The sequence below is a fragment of the Hylaeus volcanicus genome, chromosome 3 (assembly GCF_026283585.1).
Source record: "Hylaeus volcanicus isolate JK05 chromosome 3, UHH_iyHylVolc1.0_haploid, whole genome shotgun sequence".
NCBI lineage: Eukaryota > Metazoa > Arthropoda > Insecta > Hymenoptera > Colletidae > Hylaeus > Hylaeus volcanicus.
Window position 1 is genome coordinate 17,436,246 of NC_071978.1, and position 24,414 is coordinate 17,460,659.

General features: G+C 33.2%; 1 protein-coding gene across 1 annotated transcript in view; it reads left to right on the top strand.

Annotated features, from left to right (window-relative positions):
- LOC128873796 (uncharacterized) overlaps positions 1 to 24,414 on the top strand; it is a 131,023-nt gene that overhangs the window by 34,817 nt on the left and 71,792 nt on the right. Inside the window, exon 2 of the mRNA XM_054117651.1 lies at positions 10,879 to 10,982. The gene's annotated coding sequence lies outside the window, so the exon portion shown is untranslated. The remainder of the gene's footprint in view (positions 1 to 10,878; positions 10,983 to 24,414) is intronic.

Genomic DNA, 24,414 nt, shown 5'->3' on the forward strand with positions numbered 1-24,414 from the left:
TCTGACTAACCCGCAAGACCGAAGACAATTTGCGTCGACATTTTCCAGAACACTTTTTTCTCTATGACGTCGTTCCAGATCATTATTATTATTCTAGTAGCTCGTATCGTTATTCTTGCGCTGATACTCCCTCTCCTTCCGAATCCTATTAACCAATGGCACGTTATACTTCCATGGAATCCAAATCATAAAGGAATCTAGAAGCATCATCTAAAGATAAAAAATGAATAAAGAATATTTTTAAATTTAATGTTATTACAACTGGATTTACGAAAAAAAAACAAATTGAATAATATAAGAGAAATATATAACTTCGAAAAATTATTCATGAATGATACTCATACATTGCTTATAATATTTCTATGACTCCTAAAATAAAATATTAATGCACAAAATTGCTTTTCATTTTCAACATTTGATAAATATGTTTACAATAATTATAATGAAATTGCAACCTGTTGCAGATCTTTATTTTGGAGATACTTATGGCATTGAATCATTGAGAAATTATATGCCCCTTTTTGCAAAAATTAAACCTTTAAACAAGACAATACAAAGCATAGTTTCTTGTAAAATCTGTTGAGCATAGAAATTAAATAAAAAAAGGTCCTAATTCGATAATGTTGATATTTATTTACATTAAATTTCTCGAACATAGATATTTCATATAATATATACAAATAACAGCAAAGGTTTTTAAATTTGGTTGTTTAAATCTAAATGAACTTTATCTTTATCTCCTGTTTTGAAATTTGTTTAAATGTTTTAAATAATTTTTAAAATGAAATAAATTCTACATAAAAAGTCTAATTGTATTTAGTCTCTATTTTTCTCTAATAAAAAGAAATCAATACAGTCACTCTATATTTATAATCTCACACTGTTTCTCTAATTTTGCTTCACTTCGTTCGTTTTCAATTAACCTATATTTACTTCCGACCTCTTTTCTCTTGCTCACCTTCTTCCTGATCTAATCTGTTGTTTTCTCAATTCAGCCAAGTAATACTAAACGCAATGGTTCGGAAAGTGTTGCGACGCAATCGTCTCTGTCCATTTACGTACAGGATAACGCGCAACCGGAATTACCTAGGAGCGAGTCTTGCGAGAGAATCGCTCGACGTTTCCCTTTTTCTTGCATATTAAAGCTCGGTTAAAAAATCGGTTACGCAGCGGTATAACGAGGATTTCAGTAACCCTGACTATTACTGGTTTCTTGCTGCTCTGGAGGGTTTTCAGCCGCTTTAAAGTGTCCCCCCGTGAGAAGCAAAGCCGCGCTACACGATAGTATAGGATTACGGCCGGCACAAAAGCGAACACTTCGCCGTGCATTTTCATGAAAACAGGATTACAGCTGAACTTATTTAACTTTTCAGTAATCGCGCGCCGCTTGCTTTCCGAGCGTCCTTTAAGTGAGGCTCGGGGAACGTTACGTGATAGCGCAAGATTGCATTATATTTTGTGGACCGAACTGCTACGCCGGCGCATTTTCGGATAAGCAGTCGCGACGCTCAACGATCCTATGATAAAACAACCACGTGGATATTTATGACGAAAGTATAATTAGAGGAGGAAGTTTAATTCGCGGGGTAATAGTGGTTGGAGAGCTGGTGCATTCCGGGAGGATTTTAGAGTGATATATCCTAGACGCTAATGATGGTCAGGCTTACGAATAGCGTCTTCACTTTGGAGGTGCCTCTTTCTCTCAAAAGCAAAGTATTTGTATGAATATGTACTACGCAACAAAATTATCGCAACAATGTTACTCGTGAAAGTGTTGTCATTATTGAGAATTGCCCACAAAAATCTGATTCATTGCTACAAAATAACTGAATCACAGCCACCATTATGGAACTTTTGTGACGAGCCCCTTCCAGTAAAATATTTAATTGAAGAATGTCACGGAATACAATACGATCGAATAGAGTTTAACTTCCAAATAGTATGGAGACAATCCTTAACAACATTAACGAATTCCTCAAATTAGTCAAGATATTAATGAAATATAACTTGTTAAATACATCATAATTAAATTGTTATCATTGACATGGTTACTAATAACCTCGAAGTTAATGTAACTTTAAATAAAATAATTAAAAAGAAAGTATTGTCATTGTTCAAATGCGTATGACTCCGTCAATTTTCATTGTATCGAGTAATTTAGGGAAAAAATTAAATGGATGCGAGTCGATGCCGCATCTCCATGTTCTAATAACGCCCAAGTACTTTTTTTCATTAAAATTTGATTGTTTGGCGTACTATCTGGATCACACTGATTTTATACAAGCCATCGCAAAGTGCACATATTAACGAACAATTTGAAAAGAAGAAGTCTGTACGATTTTGTTTTCTGACCAAGTTATGCCATTTTGAAGTTATGTTAAATACAGAAATCTAGACAATTTCAGAATTCTATAATATCATTCAAAATATATGTATTTTAATTCGAATTTTTTTAAATTATTTGGATATACTTTATATATCACTGAAAATAACAAAATTAATGGTTATTAAGTGAAAAGTCCTTCCATAGATTTTCAAGTGAACTAGCGGGCATATTCACAGTTTTTAATGATAAAAAGAAGAAAAAGTACAGAGAATTTGTCTAATTTTTCACTTAATTCAATTATTACTTTGCTTGGAAACGTGCTTTTGAGTAAAGAAAGTATGTATTACTTAACTGTATTTTAAAAACCATTTCAATGAACGTGTGAGAAATAAAAAGCAAACAGAATCAAATCTCCCTTTCAATATTTCAATTGCGTGTAAGTAAGTGCCTAAATTGAGCTATAGCAATTACTCTTTGCTGTGCGATGGTTAAGTGCAAAATAAAGTCTGCAATTGGCATTTAACGAAGAAATGGAAGGGAATGAGAAAATTAGATTCGTTCGAAGTTTTATCAAAACCACTCGCAACTGCTCGTATCCTTTTAAACGATTGAAGAAAATTCAGTTTACTAATACAGCGATGCTTTTTCGAAGCTCTCTGGAGACGATCAAATGCAAAGGTAATATTTTAAAGTGTACCTTAAGTGCATCTATATCAAAGAATAAACTACAATCTTGTTGAATTTGTGTAATTGGATTTTTTTAAGGCACGATCAGGTAATATTCAAAATGCAACAACTTCCAAGATCGACGAAAAGTTTCCTCTGCACGCTCTATGAGTGCCATCCAAATGATTAATAGCTTCGATGAACACTTTAACGAATGCAGAATGCTTTTGGTTTTCCGAATGAATAATATGTTTATCAGACTACTAATGCAGGTGTAATTTAATTTACATTCTATAACGCTTATTATAACATTTGTATATGTGTCAAAGTAGCATGTGTGAAACATCTGAAAAGTCTAAATACCTTGTACTTACCAACAGTCAAAATTTTTGATGGATGTTTTATTTTGATAAAAAAAAAAAGTAATTGGATCAATAATATAAAAAATGTTGAATTGTGTATTCTTAAGTATGACGGGCTCGATCGTCACAGGAGGTAGGAAAGGCAATTGCAAATTATTCCAAAAAATTTTGGCCTTGGTACGTTTATTATAACCGCTTTATTCGGCGGCAACTGAACATCTGTCGTTAATAACCAATAGACAGTACAATTAGTACATTTCAAAATATTTATTCCTAATTTACTTGACATGTAATTTTTGCGGAATGGTGACTTGGCCATCAAAATCTCAACATTTTTCCGTTGGACTTTTTTCTGCGAATTTATATTAAAAACAAAGTCTACGATAACAAACTAGAAAACATGTTAAATTTATAAAGATAACATTCTAGCCACCGCAGGAGAAATTGATGCTTAAACAACACCATCTTCGCATTTGATTATAACCATGTCTACTATCGTATAAAACAAAAAAAAGTCGGATACGAGGTCTGATCAAAAAGTTCCAGGACTTTCTCAATAACTCTTTATTAAATTTTTTTTTAATTTATTCCAATTTGTCGCCTTCAAAGTACTCCCCTTGAGAGCAAATACACTTCTCCCATCGGTGTTTCCACTGTTCCATGCATCTGGAAAAGTCTTCTTCAGGGATGCTGTTCAGCTGTTCCCGCGTTTTTTCCTTAATCTCCTCTATCGTCTGAAACCGCTGTCCTTTCATCGGGTACTTCAGTTTGGGGAACAGCCAGAAGTCACATGGAGCAGGTCAGTTGAATAGGGAGGCTGGGGAAGGGTTGTCATGGCGTTTTTGGTGGAAAAACCACTTGCCTGTCGCCCACAATTCTGACCTCTTTTGTCGAATCTTTTGGGGCAAAGGTCTCAGGGTGTCAAGGTAACGAAATCGGTTGATTGTCTCACCTTGTGGGAGGAATTCGTGATGAATGACGCCCTTGGAGTTAAAGAAAACAGTGGGCATCACTTTGACATTCGATCTCACCTGGCGAGCTTTTTTTTATCTTGGTGAGTTTTTTGACACCGTGAACGACTTATCACTTCATCATCAAAGCCTTTCTGAAGCATTTGAAAAGTTTCCGTGAACGATTTGCCCAATTTTACGCAAAATTTCACGGAGACACGCTGCTCTGCCTTCACGTCGATCACAAAAAAACGCGAAACACGAAAAAGAGACTTTACTAAAACAGCTGTAACATCGATTTCGAGAAGGTTAGAGCAACCAAAAAAAAGGAGGTTACTCAGGAAGGTTCTCGCTAAAAAATGAGCGCGAATCTAACCCTGCACGTTAACGTGAAGGCGCACAATTTGAAAAATCCTGGAACTTTTTGATCAGACCTCGTATATTCCATACCATTCGTGATTTGTTAGTAAACAAAATTCCTAGCCTCCAAATCTCAAAGCCCCTTTTGAAAAACATATAATGCTTGTAACGAAGACTGAAATGTACGACTCGTAACAAGAACAATCTTAATAGAACTTCGCGTACATCGCTACATTTAGCGATCGCGAATACAAAGTTCGCGACAGATACGTTTTCCTCAGACGCAATGCTTACGTATTCGCGAAATATTCTCATGCGAGTATCCAATACGCTTTTTATTATATTGATGTCCTATCCGGATGCCGTACGACGCATGGAAAATCGTCTTCCGCGTGTAAGTCCATCGTAAAAGCGTCCTCGGGATCCTACCGTCGGCTTTATGTCCGCGGTTCGTGCCAAAGTGCGGTCATAAATTTAAAAAAATACGAACGAGATTTGCATCGTTTCGATACGCATAAATGGTGCTTTGTTCGTTACATCGCGACGCAATAATGGCATTGCGCATTCGAGCATCCTACGACAAAACGGTAATGTCCATGGTTGGGCCGTGTCGTATAGTGTCGATTTTATTACTCCCAATTCGTATTAAACTTCTATCGAGACCACAATAGCAGGATACCGAATCGAGAGTGAAAGATCAACTCTGACGAACGCTTGCACACAAAAATGCGAAACCAGATCTGTCAGCGTTCCATATAAGCAAACTTGTTGAATCCATTTTTTTGTGAATTTTTCAATTTTTGTTCAATTGTAAATAACGTTTTTTTTTTTTTTTTTTTGTTTAAGTGAGGTTTTACGTTGCACTGGCTGTGAAATCATTAGATGCAAGTCTATCCTACATTTGATGGTGCTGCTTGGTGTCTCTTAAATATTTTGAGGTGTTTTGTATATGGTTATGAGATGTTAGGCCCATGTCTGGGTTTAACTTTTATTTTCGTCTTTCTGCACTCGAACAGTAGATACTAGAATAATAGATTGTTCCATTGTTGGTTGTAGCAAAAGTTACAATATGAATATTCTGGTTTTTTTTTTATTAATAATTCGTGCGTTATTTTGAAGTATATATTTTTATTATCGACGTTTCAAGCATTTAACTATTTTAACATAGTATTTAAATTTGAAAATATTAAAAATAAAGTAACGTTAGGAAGAGAAATAATTAGGAAAGAAACATAGAGAGGAGAAATTTGCATATTATGTTTTTTCAGGAATTTTATCCTGGAAAGAACCAAATGGTTATATGGTTAAAACCTTTCTCATTTCCAACGAGGAAGCCCCCTTTTTATCAAGGGAGCAATGTGATATTAGTATAATATTAATAAAATTAAATTAATTTAAGTTCCTTTGGGGTAGCAGTGTGGAAACTATTTTTGTAATATTAGTTTTCTATTATGTGGCGAGAATGATTGATTATAATATGAACAGTTAATTTTGAACCATTAAAATAAATACGTAAGTAATAGTATTCATAAAATTTAGTATACCGCTTGAGTAAATCGACTCTTCATTCGATAAATATTTCAATGTAAATATTAGCTATCGTAATTCTACTAATATTGTATCACGATTAATTTTTTATTTTGGGTCTCATGGTTCTTCCTTTTCTGTTTTTCTAATTATAGATATATTTGTAGAAATTAACCATATCAATTTTATATTGGAACCACAATATCGAGATATCGAGAAGAATAAATATAATATGTTTTTTTTTTTATCAATGAGGAATAACTAGCTGAACTATGCACTTAAATCGATATAAGTATAAATATGTAACTATTTCTTAATCACGTTAACGCTTCTTCTTTTCTCAATACATTTAGAAACTAATTCATTAACATTATAATCTCTTTCCTTTAAAGTCATTTAAGATAAATAATGGTTTAAACACTCCTTCCTTCATTGAACGGAATCTAAAATTAAATCCCCTTAAAAAAGTTTAATAAAACTAAAGAACTCCTTGTAGTGTCGATCCTTTTATTTATTCATTACCCTAAACGGTGTTTAATCTAGAAAAAGTGGTTGAATTGTATGACGCATCTGAACTCGTTTATGAGAAAAATTGCCGCATGATATGCTAAAGGTTGTGACCACCCCTGACCTAAACGATACTTCAGTTTTGTATGAACTACGATAAATTGCTCCACGTAGTAATAAATCTTAAAAATTCATAAATAACCCCCGCAACTAAACAAATATTTTCCTCGTGTAAAACATGGTTAAATAAACCCATTCATTGAACTATACGGCAATTAAGCCTGGTATATGATTATTTATCAATGTCTGAATGAAGAATCTGGTATGGCAATAAAGTGTCGTTACGATTTGTCAATTATCAACCATTAGTACAAGATGAATGTGTGCTTAGCTCTTCATAGTGGAAAGATGAAACGTCGTTGAACCGAATCATTACGTGGAATGAAAAATGACTGTCGTATAGTACCGTTAATCGCCGAAGACGATTAGGTTGGCCATAATGAAACTCGAGTGCCGCGAGCGAAGCCACAAGTACACCAGCTGTAAGCTTTATTGTCTGTTTGGTGGGATATGAAAGAAATTGTTCATTATGAACTGTTACCACGTCATCAAACAGCAACTAAAGAGTTTTATTGTGCACGGTTAGATCGTTCAAAAACACCCTTAACTGGCAAATGAAGAACTTTGGTTACGATATGTAGAGAATTATCCTATGAGTTCACACGAAAACATACGTTGCAGAGAAGGCTATAAAAGTTTTCCAGAAAAGGATTTAGGATTTTGTTTTTTACTACAGCATAAATTGTATGGAATATATTCGATTATATTTTCAGTGGTACACTGTTGTATGATGTCTTACCTTTATCACGTTTCATGAGTATTAATTAATATTTATATGAACTTCGTCTACAGAAGACACAAATATTGATTTTTATCTATAAAAGAGTGTTTGAATTTTTGTGTTTCAAGCATTTGTTTCGAAGTTACGATCATTTGAAATCAACAGTTTCCAATTTCGCTACAGTAAGACCCCGCTTAATGCGGAGGATGCGATCCAATAAGATGCGGCGCTAAAGGAAACAGCGTTAAACGAGGTCATCTGCACACGTAAATAGATTGGGATAAGTGAAACAGACCAAAAAATTAGAAAATTTATCAGTTCTTGTTTTGTTTTATTTTGTAACATTAATTGTTAAATTGATTTTTATTGCATCGATTATAGACTTATTTATTGCTAATATCCATTTTCATTCATAAAACATTCATGAAAATAAAAAAAATTCGAGTAAAGATGTCATGTTTATGACGAGAAAGGTTCTTCCTCATTTGATATTTTTTGTTTTTGTTCGTGACCAAGTCATCTAAAGTCGTTTATTTAGAGCTATTCCGTTCAGCAAGCATTGTCGATAGCAGGACCTCGCATGACACTTCGTCTTGCCTTTGAACTTTCATCAAAATTTAAATCATTTTGTACAAACTGAAAAAAAAAACTACCAAGTACTACCGCGTAATACTGAAACAGCGTTAAGCGGGGTCTTACTGTACGTGCATCTTCTACTTCATCGACTTTTTTAACCGTTTGAGTCCCAGAGGGTATTGGAAGAACTGTCGAAGAATCCCAAACAACGCAACCGCGCTTTCTCTGAATGAGTACTGGGTTTTCTCGCTAGATCACTGAAACATCACACTGTGTGACGCAGTGAAAATTGTGAAGTGCCCAAATATTAAAGTTGCTCGGTGTACGAGCTCTGATCGAATGTTATCAGAATATGGCGAGGGCGTCCCGGAAAAAAGACGCGCACACGGGAAAAAGGGAGCTCGATGATCGAAGGTTTGCAGAGGAGGAGTTATTGCCGTGGCGGTAATGAAGCCAGAGGCACGGAAGACAAGCGGGCGCTGTCTGTTTGGAAAGAAAACACTTATTAGCAGGGTGGATCCTCGTGGTTCCGGCGAGGGCTGAATTTAAATCGGTACACGTGGCACGGTGGCGGCGCAAAACGTAGAAAGGAAACAGCGCGACAAACGTTGGAGAAACGGCCGTCGAGGTCCAAATCCAAGCAGTCCCGAGGGATCTATTTTAATTATGCCGAGAGAAAATTTGCAAGAAAAATAGCGCGACTCTCCTTATTTGCGCTCGGAGGAATAAACGGGTGGACTCATGACGTTAATAGAGACGATCACGTTCCCGGAAGAGAACTTCAAAATCGACCCGTGTCCTCCCTTTCCAGCACGAGCAATTCCACCCTCTGGGAACTATATTCCTTTAATGACGATTGAATTAAACGACGATTCAATTATTCGCGGGAATAGAGGAGAATCTGTTTTAATCGCGCGGGATGAGAACTCGAGAGAAAATATCGTTATACCCCATTCGCGATGGGACAAATAATACGGTTGTTGGATAAATGTTGCTCCCTGAAACGAATACTGATCTGGATCATACGTCCAGGTACTCCAGGTAGAAATTCCTGCTTTTTGTGGCTGGATATATATATAGCGACATTATAGCCTTTGTTAACCCCCTACAATCCTTTGCAATAAATAAACATTTAAATTTTAATCATTTCCCGACGTTTGATATATTCTTCGTGTAGTATGCAATTTGTTCTATTTTTTTTTAATTAGTGACTAAAATATAAACATACAGGAAGCGTATAAATTTACAAAATTCACTTTTTTAAAGAATATACATGACATACGTTTTGTCTGTAATTCGTTTGCGGGGAGAGTCGTTTTTTCGCAGCTACAAATATCGATTTTCAAAGTAATGTTTGGAATTAATTTGGAATTAAAAGAAAGACTGTTACATATAGAAATATGAAATTTACACCCGTATGTTTATCTAGATTTCCTGTTTACACATGAACTTTTATGGAATTTTACAATGTATAATGTTTATACTATCTATTATTTAAAAATAGCGTGTAAAATGTACACTTGGGCATTCTTCCGGCCATCGCTTCTGTCCTTGTGTTCATCCGAAATAGAAAACTGAAAGAGATTTTTAAGTGAAACTTTCTTATAGTTATATTTACTCTATCTTCTAACTAAAAAAATGAAGTCGTAAAATAAATCATTTTACGTCTCTAATAAAATTTAAACAATTTTCTTTATAGTTTGTTGCTTATTATCATTGGAATTTTTTAATTCCGTTTTATTTATCGAACTCCAAATAACCTAAAGTACACTGAGAATATTTTCCTTATTCAGATGATAAAATTCAGATCCAGAAAGGTTAAAAACTGTGTTTGTTCGCGAGACCGGGAATTTGAAACATTCGCGCAGAGGGTCGTTTTAATTTTAAAACGCGAACGCGATTGATCACGCTGCTGAATCGATTGTTTCAACGCTTCGTCTCCGATTTCACAACGGAAGTTTCAATTTTCCATTCGCATACAAGCGCGATAATAGGTTTTGCAATGCGGCACGTACTGCAACGCGAACTCTGTGAACGTGCCATGATCGTTTTACAAATCTAACTGTGAATCACTGAGATCTATATTTGGTTCATCAACACATGACGTTTCAGTAGGATTATTTGCTTTTTTGCACATTTTTTGAAAATTACAGAGAGGCAACCTTTGATGTAAAATGTTGTCTGGCTTTTTATTGGATCTTTATAAGTGCGCGTATCTGTACATGTATGTGCAATGAATTGGTGAGATATTTTTTATGAAAATGCAATAAAACACGTTTTCGCAACAATTTCGAGTGAGACGTCCGGAACAGTAGAGATGGCCAATATTGTATTTCAATAACAGATGAAAAATAAATCTAACTTTTAGCAATTTAATCGTGAAAATTATTATTCAACCAAGCAATTAAATTTTTTATTTATTTCTCGTAAAATATTTCATATTGTAATTCAAACTCCAATTTTTATACGCGTACCAAATATAAAGTTAATCGAAATAATTGATTATGGAATCATTCTACCCATCTCTATATAATAGTATATATCTCATTGCCTTAAAGTTACGAAAAGAAGTTAAAGTATTGGTAGCATCCAGAATTTATATTTGTGGCTCTTTTTAACAATCAGTCACGAATGTTTAATCTCAACCCATTTGGTATCAATATTAATTTTTCGGAACTGATTTTCTCTTCTTTGTATTATATTCAGAAATATTTTATTACCAATAACAAATTTTACCATGAGAACAACTTTTTTCTGTTACAGTTACACGTTCTATAGATACTTCTATACAGACTTCTACCTACAAGTATCCAGTAATATCCAACCATTTGCATAGCATTCGGTGTGAGACAACGAACAACATAAGTGTAAGTTTCTGCAAACATTCTTTTTAGTAAAAACTGGTAATAACTTAAGATGGAATTAGTTTCGTTAATAAAATTCTGGAAATATTATAAGAAACATCAAGCAAATTATTATTAAACATAATATATTGCAATTCATAACAATAGTATTGCAGTATGCGTAAACCAATCTGTTGCCTAAAGGTAAAAGAAGATTTTCCAACCCTCTCGATTATGCGACCAACCCTCGTTTCTGTCGATTCGAATAATCAAGGGATTACTGTATATATTCATTAATAAATAAATATATTATAATATATTACATTTGAAAGAGGCTTCATTCAAGACCGAAACGTTGTAATTAATTAAAAACTCGTGGCTAGTGTTCAAAATTATCCACAAATGGAACCCTTCTCTCCTAATTATTTTTTTAATACGGAAAGGTTAAAAAATTTAACTACCCAAGGTTTTATCATCAAGTTGAGGGTTTTCCCTTAAACCAATAGATAACAAGGATAAAAACGTTCATTCCACTTAATTTTGGGTAAATGTGGTTTTCCAAAATATATCCGAGTACGTCCAGTTTTATTTTCTTTTTTAAGTACTCAAGAAAATGCGATTTCAAGTGATTTCGAAATAAACGTTCGGCATGTTTGTTGTTTTTGACAGGGCGCCACGTATCCCAGTGATTTGTAGTTAGGTTTGCGGAAGGTTCGTGACGCGTTCGTAGACTTCGTGTTGTATTACACGTTGCATTACACCCGGTTGTGCTCGGCTTTACCAGCACGGTAACGAGTGTAATTAATTAAGGTGTTCGTAGATCCCGTTGTACAAGTATCGTGCACGTAACACATTGACGAAATCCAATACAACAGGAAATCAATATCGTGGTCATTGTAAAGCAGATTGATGTTGCTGTACCTTAATAACGATCCGATAACCTGGTAAATTTCAGAGGAAAACTTTTTCATCTAGTATAACGAATACAATTCTGGATCGAATTTCCTCATTACCGGATATAAATCTTAGTATATAAGCGTATCATATTCAAAAGACATATCAATTTTCAGTAAATATATACTGGTAGAAGCGTCCTTGATTGGAATTTAAATTTAATTATCAGAATTTTTGTAAGTGGTGTTTAATATCATATTTGAGCCGGTTGCGAATATTATACAGGCAATGTTAGTTGAGGTTATGGGACCATTGGGTATTGAAATATGTTTTCGTTAGTTTAATTTCATTCTATCTTACGAAATTTATTGTTTCAATATTTATGAGGGTAGCGTGGCATATAAATTGATCATTGATAGCATTACTGTCGTGAAAACGCAGCATCTACCACATCTTGAATGGCACATATAGCTTTTTGCAGAAGAGTATCTACAGATGGATAAGTGTATGTACTTTGTTAGAAATTTAACGATAAAAAATTTATAAAGCGATTAGAAACACAATTTTTTGTATACAGAATCTTCGTAATCTTTGAGAAAAACAGTATAAACAGAAACGTCATAGTTGATTTCTCTTGGCTTCATGGACACTGAATATTTACAATAACCAAAATCATTCAATTTGTTAGAACATATTCGACTTTATTGCATCGACCATCCATGTTAATAATTATGAAAAGTATTTTTCTAAAGATCATAGCTATACAAAATATATTAATTTGAGAATATATTTTTACAATGAATGGCCAGTGATAGAATCAAATGATGTGATAGTTAAAACAGTTATAAATCGAAAATCGTATACGTGTTACTTAATAATTAATATTAGATCATATAAGAAAATATTAGTTTCTTATTTGGGTTGATGACTTACTATTGATGTATGTTGTTTTCATATGTATACGAGCCGTTCACTGCACAAATCGATTAACTCTGCTTTTTGAAAAATCTGAAATTTAAGTGTCAAAGCACTTGGTATACTCATAACTTTTTATATTCATGATAATTTTCCTGAATAATGAAGATTAACACCACTGAATATAATAATGAAATATTCAGTGTTTGGGTTCATGTCTTACATTATATTATTATAAATTGTTTAGCTTACATAATAATATATAATATGTATGGATGAAATGACCACGCTAAATATATGTATCAGCATAGTTTTTTCATGCAAAATTTCATCTGAAATATGAACATAGGGAAAAGAATAATATTCGTTACGAATTTGTTGGAACAAGAAAACTATTACATTTGTAGGAGATACTTTTAACTAATAACTCTTTTGATGAGCTTCATAATTCAAATTCAATAATATTTTCAACACTTTATTCTTAATATGTAATTCATATAAATCTCATGTAACCTAATTCTACAAAAAAATAGAATATGTATTCGTACGTCTTTATCATGGAACATAACTAATTAAAATCAGCCAAAACATTCTTCAATTCCTAAAAACGCCCGAAAAATGCACACACATTATACATTGTAAATATAGTCGCTAATATTAAAAGGAAGCATACGACTATAATTAATTAAAGTTAAAAAAATAAAACAAATGGAACGATATTCCAATAACTGCGTTTCATGGGCATAGAAATCCCATTTGGCGTGAAATATTTGTCGCGTCGGCAGAATAATGCGGTAGCCGTTTCGTTTTGAACGAGAAGAAAGAGTTGGGCATTGTTCATTAATCACTGGCGGATAATTAAATTGGGATAGCTTAAGATTTCGGTTGGCCCCAAAGGATTCCCATAGGAACGGCCAGAACTGGCTTGGAGAATTCGATAAGAGGAGCCCACAGGATTTCGAAGAGGGTGCACAATAGTGAAGGATGCTCTCAACTGTAAAATAATTAAGCTTCACGAAGCCCCTAATCGTTCCTGATCTTCTTCCAACGAGTCGATTGCTTCATTCGATTAATCGCGAAGAACTCAATTGTCGAGGCCGAAACTTTTGTGCTTAGGTACGGGTTACGCGGCAATACAGGTTCGCGCAGTATTAAAATATGATCAAGACGTCCTTATGAAGCGAGGAGCATTAAAAAAAAAACTTTTCTTACTTGTTATATAATTTAAGTTTTACTAAAAATAAGGTACATGATCTCATTACAGACCATTTGTTTATTTAATAAATTTTATTTTGATATATTAATCATCAAGAGGTCTAAACAATACAAATAAGGTATCTTTATTGTTATTACATATATAACTTTACTCCGATCTTAAGATATTAATAGTACGAAGGTGTCTTATTTATTATTTCATATGTTACTCTTCTTTACACTACACGCATCATCAATTATAATTGATATGTAAATTCGAAATGATTTATTTACATAAAATATACATTTTGTAATAGTTCATGAAATTGATATTACTGAAATCATGGATTTTACAATGTAAATATGTACGTTAAATATCTTACAAGAATAAAATAGAGAAAAACGTTAATATTTTGTTTTAACGATAAACGGAACATCATGTTGAATGTAATTTTGATCATGTTTGTCATGTAAGAAGTCAAATGACACTGTAAAACTAATTCAATTGGGAAACTAAACATTTCAACAATTTCAACAATCCATATTTCACACAAATATTTTTATCAAATTAAATTCTTATACGGTCGATAATGAGCCATTTACCTTAGTAAGATTTTCCCAATTTTCTCAGTTACAATATTTTCAAGAATATTTTTACCAAGCGAATACTTATTAATTTACATTAGAAAAGTAAAAACATAACGTAACGTACCTTTTAACTCTGTTAAACTGTTAATTACTTCTACCCTTTTGATTGATAGTTTATGTAATGGCAGCGGTTTTGGAGGACTAAATTGTTTACTTCATACCATATCAGTTTCCATATAGTAATTTTATAATGCTGATTGAATTACGTTAAACTGACGGAAATAGATTTAGATACTACGTGGTTCCGTAACCTCGACTAAAATTGCCTACACAATATTCGTTAATGGTACGAATTACTAAACGTGCTATCATATTAAAGGTATACAATCATGGCTTTTATCTCAAATTATATTGACAAACGCATTAACAATTAGTTAGACAGTTTTCAATTAGTCTGTATGCAGTTCATAAACGGTAAAGAATATATTATACACAATATTATACACTATACAACAAACAAATATTTATGTAATTTTAAACGAATATTAACATCCCTAATGTGTTAGAAATAAAACAGGAAGTTACGATTAATCGTTATTTATTATAAAACCATCGTTTCAGGCTGAAACTTTCAGCCATTAGAGGTTGCAGAGTTATATAAAATCTTTAATGTCATATATGAAAATAATATACATGAAAACTTCAACTCTAAAGAATATAAAGGGTATCCTAAGAGAAAATATTAAAAATGGAAGAAACTTTGCTTTTGTAATAAATAACGATTAATAGTTATAAATAGTTATTTAATAGTTATAAATAGTTAATAGTTGTAAATAATCCTCCATAATTACATAAACGAAGTCCTTCAACCTTTATCAACTGTAATCTATATCGATAATTCCCCATTTTTTTATATATATGTACTTATTCATTACTCAGTTTTTGTTTATTTATATTTTAAATGTATTATTTGTTCATTGTTACAATAAATTTTCGATGAACCACTGGCGAAGGCTGCAGGAAACAGTCGAAAACGTTATAGAAAAACAAAGGTACATATTTTAAAAACTCTAACATTAAATAATTCCACTCGCATCAAATAATTTCTAGCAAAATTAGCCAAATGTAGATATAGCCTTTTAAATAAAAATAGTAAATAAGAATCTAATCATTTATACATTGATAAACTTTACTTCGATCTCACATCGAATAATTTCTTTATTAAAAGAAACATAAAATGAAAGGTATGCAATAATAAGTTGATTGGAAAACAACATGGTAATTCGAAATTGAGCCACGAAGTTATTGAACGACCTATCGATGGAATATTCTGAGAATTCACAGTAAAAAGAGTAACAAGGATTCCAATCCTCGATGACAAATACCACGAAGAACGCCTTTGTGATTTTGAAAGGCGATTCCTGAAACAAAGATTGGATTCAGTATCGATCACCTGTCAAACACTAATCCCACAGTGAAAGGAGCACGGTTACAACGAGCCTTCTAACGCGACAGCTTTTAGTAATTAAAGTTCATTATACGCACTCCGCTCGAAAGACAATCTGTCAAAACGGTTAACGCAGCAAACGTCAAAAGGGAAGGTTCGATTCTCCCTTCGGGCTCGTCTCTACTTCATCCCTTCGTCTCCAGGAACACGGTAAGCTCGCGAACTCGGAGGTTTTTGCGAGACACTCTTCAATTTATTATTACCCTGCAGAGAGCCCGTCCTACCACCCAACTTTCAAGGTCCTCTTCCTCCACGGTTTTCCGGATACGTCCCTTGTTACTTCCATTTTATCGTCATTCGCTCTTCGCAACCTGCGTCGAGTCGATGCCAGATGATGAAGAGGGTGAGACGTAATTCCTGGTGGAATCGGCGAATGGGATGATTCTTTGGGCAAACATGTGTTGTAACCGTTGAGTGCAGGGGAGACTTGCCAATTGCGAGCCAGTCACCTAAATCGTACCTCTTCCATCTCTTTGTTATTACTAAATATAACATCAGAAATCCAGAACAACATTTCCCTTTAAGCGGTCTTTCTCGTACGACGACCAAAACATTAAACATACTTTAGGAATTTTTAAAGTCTGTGAAATAAAGAACTATTCCAATGTTTTTTTTACTAATAATATTATTCAGAAAGAGTATAACAATAATTTTGCGTAACCTTTTGTTTAAACTTAATTTTGCGTTAAACTCGAATCATCATTTTGCCATCTGGTTTGTCAAGATAAAAAAATATCTATCGAACAGATCTGAAATTGAAGTGTTATTTTGCATATCACGGCCATCTTTAAAAATTGAAATGTTAATATTCTTTGTTAACGTAAAATTGTTGACATAAAGTAAATATTTGGATATTTAAGTTTAAACCAGCACCATTTTATTCACACGATAACAGCACTCATATACGATTCGAATTTTTTGTCTTAGACACACCTTGATATTTTAACGTTAATATAAATCGAGAAATAAATTTTATAAAGTTCGTATAGAAATTTGTTGTATACTTTTTCAAAATAATATTATTAGTAGGGAAAACATTGGAATCGTTCTTTATTTTTTAGACTGCGCAAGAAATTCCTTAATTTAAATTCCCTAATTCAAGTAGTATGCTTAATTGTGAATGCTAGTGCGAATCATCTAAAAAGGAAAGACTTCTTTAAAAATTAATTGTTCCTAAAATTCTATTCGACATAATTATAGTTTTGAAAAACTAAAAATTATCTTGCTTCTAAACTCGAACTTTCATAAAATTTTTTTAAATAGTTTTTCCTTGTGTATGTATAGGTTCCACGTAAATAAATATACAGATTGCGATGATAATAAAATTTACTTATCCAATAATGTATAAAATAAGGTATATAACAAAAATGTAGGGACATTTGATTGTATTTGTTTAGTACTAGAAAATGGCATCCAATAATTTCTAATTATCAGAAATTCCTCTGAAATGAATCCATTATAATTAAGTTTGCGTCATAGTGGAATATCAATGTCATAAAGTGATCAATATCGAACTCTTTTTATAATTAAATTACTTTGCAGGTATTTCAAATAGCTTTTAAAAATTGATATTAGTTATATCAACTATATGAATTTATTTCACATGGTGGCTTAAACTCAAATATGGTGACTATTTAATTGCGATGAAATACAAATAGTGTTAATGAGGGAGTCCAACTTCGAATCTAGTAAAGTTACATGTATGTGCATAGTTTAAATAGTAAACGGCATAAATTTGGAATATGTTTGATTTAGAGTTTGCTTGCAAAATTGTCATATGTATAGGCAGGTTTCACAGTAACTAATCCTCTTACCAACTTTACGTATGATTTACAATCCTTAGTGAACGATGATTGTACTGTATTACAAAGTTGCATCTAGCTTACGCTACTTAAACGAAAGTCTACTTCAGCTATGGCTAACTTTTTGCACAGAGAACTTGAGGAACGCTAATTATACAATGTTCACCATAACAATGTACATCATACAATTACATTTACAGTAGAAGCAAATATAATAAATCATGATGTAAATTAAATTTAGATATTCTCTTGTTCTATAAAAATTTCCAGTTGAATCGATAGCAACCAAGATATCGACCAGACCCTTCGAGTCTTTAATGCCTTCGTACTTTCAAAGGATTAGTTGTAGACCCTTCTTTTCGCGTCTCGGAAAACTGAAACACAAGTATCATAAATCTCTAAAATTATTTTTGCATTGAAACCATATTTCTTACACAAGACAACCTTGGGTAATTCAGCTAGTCTTCGATATAAATGGCACGAATGAAAATATTAATCCGAAGCCAGTGAAGCTTGCACCACAAATCAACCTTCAACATAAATATTCTCAGTAACGGAAATGCATGGGAAGAATTTATCGTGCAGTTTCATTTACTGAATTATTATTATCGATTAAACTTTTCTTCTCTTCTTTCCCCAGTATTTTTTACATTTTTCGATATTTTCGAGCGTTTTGATTCAGGAAATGCAAAACTTTTAATTACAAAATTCCGTATGAATAGGTGTGCGAATATGTGTATGTTGATCTTTATGTTCGGAAAACAATCAAATTTGGCAAAGTTATTCCTATAAAATAAAGGCACCAATTGTTGACATATTGAGAGGAGATGTTGGTCCTTTCTTTGATTCAAATTCGATCGCGCGTTAAATTTCCGATATTCGCCGCCTTGTTTCTGTTTCACAAGCGGGCTTCTCCAGTTTAAATTGTTCGGCTTTTGAGGCGTCTTCTTTGTAGGAATTGGTTGCATTTTCAGAGACTGACTTGTTTTTGCCATCGTTTTCGCGTCTACATTTGATCTTCGAGGAACGAGGCTCGAAGTATAATTGTTACTATATTATTCGGACATATAGTTGAAGAATTAGTTACTTTATTTTTTAAACAAATCAGTTATAATTTCCTTATCACAGAGATTGCAGTGAGGAGGGTCCATTTTCTTTAGTAGATATTTATGGGTAATTTTTGAGTGGCCAGTTCTTAATCTAATCATTACTTTTTCTTTCCTGTCCATGTCGAATTGAGATATTGGTTAAAAGTCGAATGTTATATTATGAGTTACTGCTCTAATATTGCTCCTATTCTATTCCATTTCTTTCTCGATGCCTTTTGTAAGATTCCATATTTTGTGTTGCAACTACAGGGTGTCTACGTATAAGTTAGGACATACGCAGGGTGTCAATTCTACAACAAATTTCCAACAAAAAATTACTCTTAGACATTTTCTTTGTGTCGCCTTATTCTCGAGTATTTTCACTTTTAATATTTTTTCTGCGTTTTCGACTTGACACTCTTTAAACGGCCATAACTCCACCAAATTACAGTGTAAACTTAAAACTAAATATACCATTCGAAATAGCGTTAAATTTCCCATCTCTCTGATGCCAAACCAAAATTTATTACGTAGATTTATCAAGTGAAAAATTAGGTCAAACTTTACATTGTGAAAATTTAAAAAAATTCGACTTTTTCTGTATTCGTTTTTCGGTTTCAAATACATAGTTGTTTGGCGGGCACTCATCGGGAAAAACTTCCTCGAAGTCTCAGCTTTTGAATGGTATTGTCAAAGAAAATTGTACGATGATATTTTCGGGAAAAAATGACGTTTAAATGCAGAAAAGCGTGGGTTTTTAGGTGAAAATCGATATATTTCAACAAAAATCGACTTGTCATTTTAAAATTAACTTGACATCGGGTTTGATGTATTTTCTAGTGACACTCGCGAGCCTCCCCAATTAGGGAAAAAACTGGTTTTTTGACACCTCAAGCCTCTCCTAGCCTTGTGTAGAGCCTAAATGCGAGAAGAATAATACTTTCTTTTGGAAATGTATCCATAGAATTTTTGATTTTAGAGACTATTTAATCAAAATCAATCTCGGTGTACCGATAAATGATATGGAGATTGGAACACAATCGATTTCACAAAGCAAGAAATCGATGTTTTCGGCGCAGGAGAACCGATAAGTTTTGATTTAGGAGGCAGGCATTTTGAATGCTTTTCTGCATTTAAACGTCATTTTCTCCCTAAAATACCACCGTACAATTTCTTTTGACAATACCATTCAAAAGCTGAGACTTCGAGGAAGTTTTTCCCGATGAGTGCCCGCCAAACAACTATGTATTTGAAGCCGAAAAACAAATACAGAAAAAGTAAAATTTTTAAAAATGTTCACAATGTAAAGTTTGACCTAATTTTTCACTTGATAAATCTACGTAATAAATTTTGGTTTGGCATCAGAGAGATGGGAAATTTAACGCTATTTCGAATGGTATATTTAGTTTTAAGTTTACACTGTAATTTGGTGGAGTTATGGCCGTTTAAAGAGTGTCAAGTCGAAAACGCAGAAAAAATATTAAAAGTGAAAACTCGAGAATAAGGCGACACAAAGAAAATGTCTAAGAGTAATTTTTTATTGGAAATTTGTTGTAGAATTGACACCCTGCGTATGTCCTAACTTATACGTAGACACCCTGTATACTGCGAGATATAGGCAAAAATGAAACGTAATTAAAAAACTGGAACCTTTTCATTGAAAATATCGACTATCGAGAAAAATTGATTGCTTCAGAACCAATTTCGATAAAGTTCTGCAACAAACGATGCCAGCTTTCAGTTTACTTTTGTACAACGAATTACTTCTCTCTTGTTCCGCGAACTGTACTTCGCTCTATATCCAGCCAGCAGTCTTTTCATCCCTTTCATACGTGCCAACCTTCGTTCACTTTGTTCTTCGACTGATTCGAGCACATCGTTCCCTCCTCTGATCTCTTCAACCCGATTTCTTCTTCCGTGAACAATTTTTCGGCGCAGTCAGGAGTTCCTCTTTCTCTGTATGGGGCATTTCTTTCCTCGCCCGAATTAGCAAAGATTCGCTCCTCGAATTCCTCGACATCCGGCCGAGCTTCTTCCGGTCGCGTTGTTGCTTTGCCCCGCCCCGGGGGCGCTCTTTATACCACGAACGATACAAAAGGCTGCATTAGGTGGTCTGGGAAGAGAAAAATGTCCCTCGATTCGTTTAATTGTGACGTCTAGCGAGATAAGGAAGCCCGATAATGGTGATTGATGCCGAGACACGATTCGGGACCCTTTTCTCTTCCTCCCCGAAGGTGGACCTGCCCCAGTTCTAGAGAGAGTTGTATCATTTCTTTCTGTCCTTTTGATAATGCTTGCTGCGTTGAAAAATATAATTCCGGAACGGGAATGCCGTTCAACAGGTTCCTGGATAATATCGTTAGAAACAAATTATATTTGCTGCAACAAATTAATACTTGTTCAAAGTTTTAAATATTATGTCCACGTTATAGTTATTACATATACAGTAATGGCTACAGAAACCGCACCACATTCTAATGATGCTGTTTATTGAATACAATATGAAATGCATTGCAAGTGTCACAATTATACCAAATACTATAAACACACGATAAATCAAACCTTTAATATCCTATAACACAAGCAATTATTATTCGTGCGGGAGTAACAGCAGAAGCAATGTTATTTTTAAGGTGGTGCAAGTTCTATTGCTATTATATATATGTACATTTTTTTATTTTATATTTACTAAAGCAATCTCCATAATTTAAAAACAAGAAAATAGAAAATATGTATCATGTACATATATATGTATTATAATATATAAATTGGATACAATAAAATAGGAAAACACAAACAATAGTGAACATAAAAATTACATCATCTTAAAAATAACACTGCTTTTACAATCATAAAAATAAACATAATAGATCAATATTCTTTAGAAACTATTGAGTTGGCTAATAAGTTCGTAGCGTTTTATTTTTTCTTTTATCTTAGAACGATTTGTTTGCTGTTTTGCAAAGTGTTTATATGCATTCGAAAGAGATATTTCTGCTCTACACAACTGTGATAATCGTTGTTTTGAATAATTTAAGTTTTTATTATTTTTCAAGCTGAGAAGTAGAATTTCCAGGAGGCAAAAATCAACATTTTCGACATCTACTTTCGGTAAATCTCCCGAGCAGCTGCGCCAGCTTTTTTACCTAGATGAAAAGCGAAGAAGAGCAGATGTCGAAAATGTTGATTTTTGCCGCCTGGAATTTCCATTTCTCACCTTGAAATATAATAAAATATTAAATTATTCAAAACAACGATTATCACAGTTTTCTAGAGCAGAAAGAGATCTTTCGAATGCGTATAAACACTTTGCTAAACAGCAAATAAATCGTTCTAGGATAAAAGAAAAAGTAAAAGGCTACAAACTTATTAGCCAATCCAATATTTCATTTTGCATTATTACACGCGTTATTGTAGTATCCGCGACTCCCATACTTAAAAATAAGGAGTCAAACGAAAACACGAAACGTAGGATACGGAATTGATCGTATAGGTAAAGCGGTCTGTGAATCCGAGGATCGTGGGTTCGAATCTCCGTGCCTCATTTTTCGTTTAGACTCCTACATTATTGAAGACGAAGTTTCTTATCTGAACAATTACTCTGGGCAAAATAAAAACAGATCCATAGATAGGATTTAGAAAGTTCATGAATACTTCGAAGTGTATCCGAATTCTCTTGTATCATCTTTACCAAAATCTGCAATTTAAGTGTGACAGGTGTTTCCCTTGTCTAGCGTCTGAGGGGTTATGGAGTTTCATCCATGTGTTCTATTCGAATCATAGTCTATTAGTCATTTATAACCACTTCCCGTATTGTGATGCACGTCATTCGCGAGTTCCACCTTTGCGACATTCAAGCTTGTCACTCTATTTCAGAGACAGAAAGCAAATACCAGTAGACGTCGCAATAAAACGAACGATGAGGCAGTGGGGTTAGCAAAATCATGTGATAGGAATAGTTCAGTAGTGATCTTGTACAACTATTTTCATGCGAGTATACATATCTTCGTACAGATTCGTGTTTCTCATACGATGCTCCAGAATTGTGAGTTTAAATACGGTGAAATATGATGATTTTAAATAATACAACAATTAAAAATTATACGAATTGCATATACTGTACATGTCATAGAAATTATACTAGTATTCAAATTAATTTAAACAAAATGTACATGTTCATGACATGATACATCTAAATCTATTAATCGATAAATCTATCGTGGGTTGATAAAATTTCGGGAATGATTTTAACCTTGTTAGGGACATATCATTTTGTTTGAAATACATCTAAACTAATATTCGAGATGATGTAAGCGCATACAATCTAAGAATCTTACCGTTGAATTGAATTCAATTGCTTAATTGTTATTTAACAGTGATTACTTGCATATTTCAATAGACAAAATAACTTGAAAACTAAACATAAACACAGAATGGCAGTAACCATCAAGAGTTTCATAGCTCTTGTTTCAAGTTCTTCTAAGAGTGATTCTATCTTGCATTACTGACGAAAGTGGACATTACAGTCGTTTCAAAAACTACTTCATTCTCCACATTTAGCATCAGTAGATTCCTTCCTGTTCGCCAAGCTGCAATCCACTTCGAAAAGACGAAGATTTGACGCCATTGAGGAGATAAAAAGAAATCGCCGGGAAACCTGAACGCGATATCAAAGTAAGCGTTTCAGGATTGCTTTCAATATCGGAAGAAACCCTGGAAGCAGTGTGTTAGTAATTGTGTGGAGCACTTTCAGGAAAGAAAGTGTGATTAACTTCTAGATGAAATGTACAGGGTGTCCCGTGGTGAACTGTACAATAGAGGTTAGAATCTAAAAGTAAATTTAGAAATAACTTGAAAAAATAGAATGATGTATTTTTGTGCTAGATAATCGACTTCAAAAATGTAACATTTATACTCACATTTATGTAGATTAAGAATATCATTTAGTTGCTCACTCATAGAAGTATATATTTTGATTTTTTACTGTTTCTATAAATCTCAGTCTTCTTATTTTTATTTTGTGTTAGGATGTATAAATGTGATACCAATGTAATGAAACTTAAATTTCAGGCAAAATTAGCGCCAGGTGATAATTCTACACTTTACATTTATTTTTACTTTTATTTTTATTGTGTTTTTAATATTAAAAATTGTTGTCCGGGACTAGTTTTTGTATGATTATTCTATATAATACTTTTGGATACTAAACGAGACATAAATTGAGGATTTAAACGTATCTTATTCTAAATAATAATACCTGTAGCACTCTGGCTTCTCATTTGACAATAATTAATTGTAGTTTTATTTTAATATCAATTTATATACATTTGGGCAAGTTCTTCCAATTAAACAAGGGAGACAAAATATACGAGCCATACGGCTAACACAAAAACTGTACGAGATAAACAAGATTAACAAAAGTATACAAATTATACAAATTATACAAATTATACAAATTATACAAATTA